We start from the raw sequence: 7761 nt of genomic DNA on the forward strand, positions 1-7761 counted from the left end.
GTCTTCGCAGGCCTTTTACTGGTGATATACTTAGCTACACCTCTCCGCCTCCTGCACCTGTGCATCTGGCCACGTTGTGGGTTTTCACCTTGACTCAACTTGAGGTGTAACGTTCTCCCCTCTCCGGTTTTCCGCCGGAACTCTGGCACGTGCCGGCTCTTTGTTCGATTTTGCAAAAAAAGAAAAACAACAACTTTTTCTAGAGGAAGCGGTCTCTGCGGGAAGAGCTTCAAACACCGGCCCGGATCGACTTGGCCGCTCTTGACGTCATGGAAGTCCTCAGGTGGGTTGGTGTTTTGACCCATTTTTAAAACCTGCCCCTTTTTCCGTTTCCTGCTTTTGTTTATTTCCTCTTGCTTTTAGCAAGGGTGAACTCCGCTGAGAAGATATTTTTAAAACTTAAAAAGGTAAATTGCGGCAGAGATGAAGGTTGACATAACACCTGGAGGATGTTAAAAATAGGCCCTCCAGTTTAAAATATCAGAAAAAAAAATGCTTTTGTTTTCCGTCATGGAGGGCTGAACAGTCAAACCTTAAACCTAATTACCCCCAGTTTATTTAATAAAAGTTCTTCTCTAATTCCTGTTGCTAAGAGAAAATCCAGTCGTCTTCAGAGACAAGTTTTAACACATACTTATGCATGCTTCAATTAAGTAATTGCAGAAGATTGCTTTAAGGCATGCTTTAATTAGGTAATTAGATAATGGCACGTTAGCGGGGATTGGCAGCCGCTTTTCCGTTGCTGTAATCTTTTTATTTATTTATTTATTTAAATTTATAGACCGCCCTTCTCCCGAAGGACTCAGGGCGGTGAACAGCCGAAATTAAGATACATATAATATAAAAGTTAAAAATAACTAAAATAAATCAAATCGATCGGCCTCCCAATTTAAAACCCCACATCTATACAATTTTTTTAAAAAACTAACCCATAAGACCTTTTAGGCTAGGCCGGCTTGGTGGAATAAAAAAGTCTTCAGGGCCTTACGGAAAGTACAGAGGTCCGGGATCAGTCGTATTCCGGGAGGGAGCTCATTCCAGAGGGCGGGTGCCCCCACAGAGAAGGCCCTCCCCTGGGGGCCGCCAGCTGACATTGCTTGACCGACGGCACCCTGAGGAGGCCCTCTCTGTGAGAGCGTATTGGCCGGAGGGAGGTTATTGATTGCAGAAGGCGGTCTCGTAAATACCCTGGCCCTAAGCCATGGAGCGCTTTAAAGGTGAGAACCAACACCTTGAAGCGCACCCGGAAGACCACTGGGAGCCAGTGCAGCTCGCGCAGGAGAGATGTTACATGGGAGCGCCAAGTCACTCCCATATTCACCCGCGTGGCCGCGTTCTGGACCAGTTGGAGCTTCCGGGTGCTCCTCAAGGGGAGCTCCATGTAGAGAGCGTTACAGTAGTCCAGGCGAGAAGTGACTAAGGCTGTGATGACTAACCTTTTTGCCATTGTGTGCCAAAAGTGGGGGGGGAGCGCGGAGGGGTCACACACACGCATGCCCACATCCATAATTCTATGCGCTTCGCCCCCCGTACTCCCTCCGTTTTTGACACGTGATGGCATGGTGGGCCCGGTAGGCCCGTTATTCGCTCTCCCCAGGCACCAGAGCCTTTCTAGGAGTCTGGGGAGGGCAAAAATGGCATTCCCCCCCCCCAGAGGCCCTCCGGAGGGTGGAAACAGTGTGTTTCCTGACTTCTGGTGGGCCCAGAAGGCCCGAAAATCAGCTGGCTGGCACACGCATGTGTGCCGGAGCTGAGCTCACGTGCCCACTGATATGGCTCCGCGTGACACCTGTGGCACCCGTGCCATAGGTTCGCCATCATGGGACTAGGGCATGCATGACTGTGCATAAGGAGTCCCAGTTATGTTTTAACTGGTTGGATTTTATAGTTTTTTAAATGATTGTACGTTTTTTTTTAAAAAAAATATGGATTGGGAACCACCCGGAGTTGGAAAAAATGGGCAGCTAACTCATCGTTTCAAATAAATAATGATTTGAATTTAAATGTATCCATTGGGCTACCTGGAGAAAATGCAGAATTATTTTGTAATGGAAGTCATGTCATCGTTGAAAAAAAAAACTGCCATAAGATGATTTCTGTTTTTTTAGCACCCAGAAACGAGAACAGGTCAAAACGAGAACCTTTTCGCCCTTGAAATGTTGCTGGTTCCAGCTCCTCTTTTTTTTTTTAGCACACCTTAATAAAAACACCACAAAAATTTTATGTCTGCTCCCTTATTTACATTCATCGCAGCAGTGGGTTTCACATATTTAGGGAAGAAAAACAAAATGCACAGGTACTGTATATGTGGCACCTTGCTCAATAGTAGTAACTGTGAGAGGGATCTTGGAGTCCTAGTGGACAACCATTTAGATATGAACCAGCAGTGTGCAGCAGCTGCCAAAAAAGCCAACACAGTTCTGGGCTGCACAAACAGAAGGATAGAATCAAGATCACGTAAAGTGTTAATACCACTTTATAATGCCTTGGTAAGGCCACACTTGGAATATTACATTCAGTTTTGGTCGCCACAATGTAAAAAAGATGTGGAGACTCTAGAAAGAGTGCAGAGAAGAGCAACAAAGATGATTAGGGGACCAGAGGCTAAAACATATGAAGAACGGTTGCAGGAACTGGGCATGTCTAGTTTAATGAACAGAAGGACAAGGGGAGACATGTTAGCAGTGTTCCAATATCTCAGGGGTTGCCACAAAGAAGAGGGAGTCAAATTATTCTCCAAAGCACCTGAGGGTAGAACAAGAAGCAATGGGTGGAAACTAATCAAGGAGAGAAGCAATTTAGAACTAAGGAGAAATTTCCTGACAGAACAATAAGTGGAACAACTTGCTTGCAGAAGTTATGAATGCTCCAACACAGGAAATTTTTAAGAAGATGTTGGATAACCATTTGTCTGAAGTGGTGTAGGGTTTCCTGCCTGGGCAGGGGGTTGGACTAGAAGACCTCCAAGGTCCCTTCCAATTCTGTTATTCTATTCTATTATAATATTCTTACCACCGGTTCAGTGCATGCGCCTTCCGCGAATGCGCCCAGCCCCAAATATATGGCTAAATAGAATGGCATTATGTCCAGGCAGGTGGGCACCCGCTGTCACCGCTACCAGTTCGCCTGAACTGGTTCGAACCGGCTGAATACCACCTCTGATCCATCAACTTAAATGTGTATTTCTGAGAAATTGCTTGCATGCTCTGTGATCCAAAGTGAAGGAAAACCTACACCCCCACCCCAAAAAAATGTCACACTCTTGGAGAAGGCAAAGTCCACATTCTGGACAGAGAAGACTGCTGGTTTGAAAGAGGATTCAAAGAGGCCATCTAGGTTAAAATTGAACAGCCCTCGCTCAACAGAGGGGGAGGGATACAACATCACCTATCTCCTGTTTACAACACAGTCCTTTCAGCAGTTCCAAGAAGGTTCCACACTCATCTGCACTCTTCAGGTGACCCTGAGGGCACGGATCAACTACCAAGTGGCCTCAGTGACTCTCAGAGAGAGTGCTAATGACCAGATGACTGCAAAGAATATAAATCCTTCCTTTCTCCACCATTCAGTCAGAATTGAAGAAGCTTTGTGGATGAGAAGTGAAATGCCTTCAAGGAAAAACAAAGCCTTTTGAAAAATCACCTTTGGGACTATGCCCCCTAAGTCATCTGGGGTGGTAATATCCAGGAATTTATATGTGCCTATTATTAAAGGCTGCTGGAAATGTACAAGTATCCAAATAGATACTGAATGAATGAATGGATGGTTGAATGAATGAATGAATGAATGAATGAATGAATGAATGAATGAATGGTAGGTACACCTTTTTATTGCACTGTTATGAGAGTAACTAATGACATATATTTATTTATTATTTTATTTATTTATTTATTTATTAGTCATATTTCTATGCCGCCCACTCTCCGAGGACTCTGGGCGGCTTACACCAAAGACAGTATACTAAATAGCATATTGCCCCCAACAATCTGGGTCCTCATTTTACCCACCTTGGAAGGATGGAAGGCTGAGTCAACTTTGAGCTGGTGAGATTTGATCCGCTGATGTGCTGAACTAGCAGTCAGCTGAAGTAGCTGCAGTACTGTACTCTAACCACTGCTCCACCTCGGCTCTTAATTATCATAGCATTATTGGCCCTGCACAGTTCTTAAAATCCAGACCTTGGCCCAATATCAAATAATAGATTATCTTTCACAAATGGCTGTCCGACATTTGATTAAGGACATCCCAGTTAAGTGAATTCCACCATTCTTGCTGTTCCATTTCTTCTATTCTTAAACTGGCTGAAACCCAGTGATGGGTTTCAACCAGTGTTACCACCGGTTCGATTCATGCACGCGCTTCGTTCACCATCACCACTCACCATCGCCGCTACCGGCTCGCCTGAACCAGGCTGAACCAGTAGAAAAATGAATTCCGATGAATTCCACCCAGATTTACCTTGTAGCATATGATTTTTATTTTGATGCTCTGAAATTTAAATGTACCTCCTTCATTTCATGTTTTTCATAACACTGGCCATTTTCAATGTCTATAGCTTCATAAAAAGAGGCAGCTAGGATCCTTTCCAGTACCTCAGGGGCTGTCACAAAGAAGAGGGAGTCAAGCTTTTCTCCAAAGCATCTGAGGGTAGGACAAGAAGCAATGGATGGAAACTAATCAAGGAGAGAAGCAACCTAGAACTAAGGAGACATTTCCTGACAATTAATCAGTGGAACAGCTTGCCTCCAGAAGTTATGAATGCTCCAACACTGGCAGTTTTTAAGAAGATATAGGATAACCATTGTCTGAAGTGATGTAGGGTTTCCTGCCTGGACTAGAAGGCCTCCAAAGTCCCTTCCAACTCTGTTATTCTATTCTAAAGCCAACAGATTTAAAGACGTAAATTGAAGAAGCTTCTTTGGGTGTAAAAAACAGCAAAACAAGTTCTTCCTCACTTACTGGTATGCTCAGTTTGAATACAGTGGTTTGTTCTGGGAAAACAAAACTACAATTACATTTGTCTTGTGCTTTTACTGAAAACCTCTTTGTGTAGGCGTCGATGGAATTTTATATGATTCAGCCCTGAGCAAACTTTCTAGAATCGCGCCCACCTATTTAATCTGGTTTAAATACCAAGATTGCAAAACTTAACACAAGAAGTCAAGTCACAAAGAGTTTCTAGAAATGAATATGAAAAAAAAAACCCAGATCACAACTGCTGTGATAGTTGTTTCGGTATCAAATAATACAACTTTTAAACCTTTGGAGTCGGATGCTGTAGGGAAGCTTCATTGTTGACTAAATCCAGTTGAGTAAGCGTTGACAGTTGGGGATTACTATTTTTTTTTTTTAAGGAACTTCTGGCTCAGATATTTCTAGCACTTTTTGTTCAAATATATAATACTCTTGACATCAGCACCGTGAACAACTGAAACTGAGTTTGCTCATTGGTTCAGCTGATAAAACAGGATTGGCATTAAGTCTTCAAATCTGATTTTTTTTTTATTTATTTATTTAGATTTCTCTCAGACTCTGTGGTCCTGTTCTGGGCCTTCTCTGTTCTTTTAACCTCAGATTGCAATACTTTTAGGTGTTGGTACAATATTACAAAAATTGCCTGTGTAACTTCAGTCTCTTTTCAGATGTTCAAAAATATGTGAACTTTATTTTTTTTTAAACAAAAAAGATGGTTAACTCAATAAGAGAGTTGTGAAAATATTTACAGACCCCTCGCATCCTGGACATAAATTGTTTCAACCCCTACCCTCAAAACGATGCTGTAGAGCACTGCACATCAGAACAACTAGACATAAGGACAGTTTTTTTCCCATCACTCTCTAAACTCTGCTAATGGATGTTTTAGTTTTTAATGTAAGGGCCAAATTATTTAATATGTTTTAAACTGTTTTTAAATTTTATGGATATATGTATTTTATTGTGGCTGTGCACCGCCCTGAGTCCCTTGGGAGAAGGGCGGTATAAAAATTTAAATAATAAATAATAAACAAATAAACAAATAATTCCATCAACACTGTCAAACTACTCACTAAGTGCATGACTCTTAATCTTCTCCTCATTCCTATCACCCATCGCTTCCCACTTATGACTGCATAACTATAACTTTGTTGCTTGTATCCTTATACCCTTACCCTAGATTGTTTCCTAGTATGATTCGATTGCTTATTTGTACCCTATGACTATCATTAAGTGTTGTACCTTATGTTTCTTAACGAATGTATCTTTTCTTTTTATGTACACTGAGAGCATATGCACCAAAGACAAATTCCTTGTGTGTCCAATCACATTTGGACAATGAAGAATTCTATCTATCTGTCAGTCTGTCCGTCCGTCCATCCATCCATCCATCCATCCATCCAATCCATCCATCCAATCTATCTAATCTATCCATCTATCCATCTATATCCATCTATATCCATTTATCCACCTACCCACTTACCCACCTATAGCTGGCTCTATAGGCAGAAAGGGAAATGCAAATCCTAGATGCTTGTCGGAGCTAATTTGGTTGAAGTTTGGACTGCTTTGGGCTGATGCAGTGAAGGGGCTTACGTTGGGCAATTCCTATTGTGGCTTAATGGCTTTAATCCTGGTTTGGATCTTGAGTGAGGGGGCTAATCCTACCATTCTGCCTTTGTTCAGACTTCGCTGCAAGGAGTTTCAAAATAGCCTGTCTTGAATGGATAACCAAATCTGCACCTTCTAAAAGGTGCCTCCTCAGTTTTTGTTTGGGGGCAAGGAGATTGAGGCTGCTTCCTGCCTCTAAAAAAACACCTTTTTCCATTTCTCATTTAGGGAAATATAATATTCTGCCTTTTAAAAATATTCCTCAAAATATTTAATTCTTCTACGAGGGTGTGGGAGCTCTTCCACATAAGGAAGAACATTGAGACAAATAAAAAAATGTAAGTGGGTTGGCACACAAGGACATAAAATCTGGGCTTCCTCATTTAAATAAGATAAACCACATTATGGAATATTATAGACCTATAATATATTACTACTAATTAATCAGTGACTTCCCTCCCGCAATTCTAGGTGTTCAAATACTGGAAGATTTTAAGAAGAGTTTGGACAGCCATTTGTCTGAAATGGTATAGGTCAGTGGTGGCTAACCTTTTTGCCGTTGTGTGCCAAAAGCAGGGGAAGTGTGTGGGGGGGGGTCGTGCACATGCGTGCCCACACCCATAATTCAATGCACCCCGCTCATGCGTGTACGATCTCCCCCGCTCCCCCCGCTTTTGGCACGCAATGGCATGGTGGGCCTGGTAGGCCCATTTTTCGCCCTCCCCAGGCTCCAGAGGCTTTCTAGGAACCTGGGGAGGGCAAAAACGGCCTTCCCCATCCCTCTGGAGACCTGAAACAGCCCATTTGCCGACTTCTGATGGGACTGCAAGGCCCGTTTTTCACTCTCCCCAGGCTCCAGAGCCTTTCTAGGAGCCTGGGGAGGGCAAAAAATGGCCTCCCACACCCCTGGAGGTGCTCAGGCGGCCGGAAATGGCTCATTTCCCAACTTCTGGTGGGCCCGGAAGGCCCAAAAATCAGCTGGCTGGTACGCGCATGTGTGCCAGAGCTGAGCTAGGGCAACACTCGCATGCCCACCGCTATGCCTCCGTGTGCCACCTGTGGCACGCGTGCCATAGGTTCGCCATCATGGGTATAGGTCCTCCTGCTTGACCAGGGGGTTGGAGTAGAAGATCTTCAAGATCCCTTCCAAGTCTGTTATTCTGTTATCTTTGTAAA

Source organism: Pantherophis guttatus, chromosome 4, assembly GCF_059756535.1.
Source record: "Pantherophis guttatus breed Tessera chromosome 4, ASM5975653v1, whole genome shotgun sequence".
Classification (NCBI taxonomy): Eukaryota; Metazoa; Chordata; class Lepidosauria; order Squamata; family Colubridae; genus Pantherophis; species Pantherophis guttatus.